The sequence below is a fragment of the Octopus bimaculoides genome, chromosome 18 (genome assembly GCF_001194135.2).
Source record: "Octopus bimaculoides isolate UCB-OBI-ISO-001 chromosome 18, ASM119413v2, whole genome shotgun sequence".
NCBI classification, from domain to species: Eukaryota; Metazoa; Mollusca; class Cephalopoda; order Octopoda; family Octopodidae; genus Octopus; species Octopus bimaculoides.
This window is the reverse complement of record NC_068998.1, coordinates 37,674,598-37,678,778: the sequence shown is the minus strand read 5'-3', so window position 1 is coordinate 37,678,778 and position 4,181 is coordinate 37,674,598.

Below are 4,181 nucleotides of genomic sequence, written 5' to 3'. Positions count from 1 at the left end.
TATGTGTGTGTATATGTATGTGTGTGTATATGTATGTGTGTATGCATGTGTTTATGTATGTATGTATGTGTATGCTTGTATGTGTCTATGTATGTATGCGTGTATGTATGTATGCATGCGTGTGTATGCATATATGTGTACGTGTGTGGTTGTATATAAATGTGTATGTGTGTGTGTATGTGTATGTATGGGATGTATGTGTATGTATGTAAATATATATGTGTATATGTATCACAAGAGTGGTGGCATGTTGGTGTTGCTTAGGTGATAGTTGTAATGTTAGTAAGCAGTCAGTAGTATACTGGTGGGGGTTGTAGTGGTGACAGTAGTGGTGTTAATATGTGACAATGTGTAGTGGCTGCGGTGATAGTGGTGGTCGTAGGTGTGGTGTCAATGCAACAGAAGTACGGGTAGCGGTGCCGCTACAGGTGTTCGTTGCTGGAGATGTAGCAGTGGTAGTACTATTGTGGTTGCTATGGTGGCGGTGAAGATTGTGATTGGTAGAGAGCACCTGAGATTTGTGTGCGTGTGTATGTGTATGTGTATATGTGTATGTGTATATGTATGTGTGTGGGGGTATGTATGTGTGTGGGGGGTATGTGTGAGTGTGGGTGAGTGTATGTGTCTGTGTGCGTGCGCGAGGGTATGCTGGTAATACTAAGTTTGGCAATATTGTATTAGTGTGTATGACAGCGATAATGGTCTTTGTGACTGACGGCGGAGAGAAAGGGTCGGGAGAGAGAGAGAGAGAGAGAAAGAGAGGGAGAGAGGGAAGGGAAGAGAAGAGAGGGAGAGAGGGAGAGAGAGAGAGAAAGGGAAAGACTAGATACGGGAAGAGTGAGAGAGGCGGTAGAAAGAGAGCTAATGAGAGAGGGAAAGGAAAAAGAGGGACAGAGAAAGAGAGGGAGAGATGAGAAAAAGAGGAAGAGAGTGGAGAAGGAGAGAACGGTAACAAAGAGCGGGAGAGAGGGAGAGATAGAGAGGGGGAGAGAGAGAAAGCGTGGGGAGAAAAAAGCGATATTTGGTAAATATAAGAGCGAAGAAGCGGATGAGCTGGGATCGAAGTATTAGGATGATGCAATCTATTTTTATGTGTGAGTCTCTTAGTGTGTCGGAGCGTGCTTGAGTGGCTGTGCTATATAATACTAATACTAACAACAACAACAATAATAATAATAACAATAATGATAATGATAACAACAACAATAACATTAATAATGGTAATAATAATAATAATAATAATAGTAATAATAAATGCCCGGATGCAGTACCAGGCAGTGGCTCTCATGGCTTCTGATCTTAACTGATTGGAAGTGTTATCATGTACATTGTTTTGTCTTGGTATACAAAGATGGGCTACAGCAAATATTCTGCTCAGTACCACAGATTTGCTTGTCAGTTGTTTGACCTTAACCAGTCGAGCATGTCCCTTGGTGGCTGACGATATGTGCATCTCTCATCACGAGCAGAAGTAGTGGGGGAGCATCATAGCCATGTGTTGAGAGGAATTCTTTGGGGTTTGAATAATTCACCTTTGTAAACATGGTTGTTTTGTTCAACATCCTTAAACAAACCTTATTCAGGGACCTTTTGAGCGGGATGGGCTACTCGACCTGAAGAAAATTCTAACTGGGCCCTACCTGCGAGGTCATGCGCTGTTTATCTTGATATGAGATCACCATGTCGCGCACATATGGTTGTGATGCATGTGCCTTGTGTACCCTTATCAGACAGGTAGTCATGATGGGTATAATGGGCTTCGTATATTTTACCCCAGTGTCACTTTGATGGCATGCACTGCTCTCTCACTCAATAATAATAATAATAATAATAATAATAATAATAACAATAAAAATAATAGTAATAACAATAATGATAACAGTAATAATGAAAATAACATTAGTAACAGTAATAATAATAATAATCTGTCTATAAGAAAACTCATATATATATTCACACATATAAACGTGCACATATATGTGTATGAAAGTATACTTAGGCATAAATATGCATATATATATATATATATATATATATATATGTTATCTAAATTAACTATTGCTTAACCATTTTCTCACACCGTCTCAGTTGAAGGGATATGATAAATATCATGGAAACAGCTGTAAAACCTATTTATAAATGTTCTAAAATCTTCACAACCTTGGTTGTTTTATCTCATTCTGAAAAAAATTCATATATATATATAAGTGTGTGTGTGTGTGTGCGTGTGTGTGTGTGTGCGTGTGTGTGTGTGTGTGTATTATATATATATATATATATATATATATGCATGTATGTATATATGCACAGACATACCATTTCATGCAATCACGGTATGTAATTTGCACCCATATACTCTGAGAGTGAGTATATATGTATATTTATTTATGTGTATATGCATTTCTTTGCCCGTCTATATATGTATGCATTTTGTTACACACAAACTCATATAAATATACTTAGCATATACGTACATACATAGATACATACATAATACATGCATACATATATACACACACACACACACACACACACACACGCACACACACACAAACACACACGCACACACACACAAACACACACGCACACACACACATATATAACGTGATTCTTTCGGTTTTCGTCTACCAAATCCACTCACCCAAGGATATACTAGGAGGCACTTGCCCAAGGTACCACGCAGTCGGATTGAACCCAGATCCATATGGTTGGGAAGCAAGCTTCTTACTACACAGCCACTCCCGCACCTATACACACACACACACATATATATGTAAACGCATATATATATATATATATATATATATATATATATATATATATATATACATATATACACATATACATGTATATATATTTTATGTGAGTGTGTATGTCTATATTTTTGAATGCATATATAAATGCATGCATCTGCACAAGTATGAGTGTGATCCGGTGCAAATGATATGTGCATGTTTGCGTGTATTTGCACATATACATGTTTGTGTACAAGCATGTGCGTGTGCGTGTGGAATTACATGTGAGTGTATGTGAGTATGCACTTGTCTGTGTTATGTAGCTGTGTGTGTGTGTATGTGGACGCATGTGTGTGTGCCTGTACGTGTGTGTGGTGTGTGTGTGTAGGGGGAATGTGGTGGATGAATCAAAAGCAGATATTACTATAGCCAGAGGCAGGAAGCAATTTGAAATAGATTGACAGTTCACGGAGGAATAGAGCCTTAGTAGCTTTTTATACATACCTACCCACCTACACACACGCGCACGCGCACACACATACACACACACACACTCACACACACATGCACACACATACGCGCGCGTACACACACACATTCACATGCATGCGCACGTTCACATACACGCGCACATTCATGCACTTATAAAAATACACCCACACACACAAGCATTCACTCTGTTAGACGTACTCACATGCAAGTGTATATATAAGTACATATTTTTATGCACCCACACATGTGTGTGAATATGTGAAAGTGTGCGTATGTGTGAGTGAGTGTGTATGTATGTATTATCAGAATAACACCCCATACACACAAAAGGCGCTAGAACCTACACGCGCATTCATGTATAACAGTATACACTGTTACACGCACAACCACACATATACATACAAACATACATACATACATACATAAATACATACGCACGCACATACATATATGAACAGTATGCAATTACACACACATTTATATATATTTCCCGAGTAGTCACATACTAACATGAGCTAACGAGGAGTACCTACGTGGTCTGTAGACCTACATAAATAGTAGCTAAATGTTCCTCAAATTATCCTCTACAAATGTATGCCTCGCTCCAACAGTTTTATGAAACCGCACCTTTGTCAGATTTCCAAGGGTTTCAGGCGATTGTTGGAACTAGTCTCCCTTTCATGGTCTCAGGCTCAGTTTCACCACACAACAACTTGGCCAAATATTTTCTGCTATAGCACCAGGTTAACCAATTCCTCGTGAGTGGATTTGGTAGACAGAAAATGCGTGGGAGTATGTCGTAAATCTATACATAAACATAGATACACACATACACACACACATATATACATATGCATACACACACACACACACGTATATTTAAATATATACATACCTAAAGACATGCATACATTATATATACATACATGCATACATACATACATACATATATAT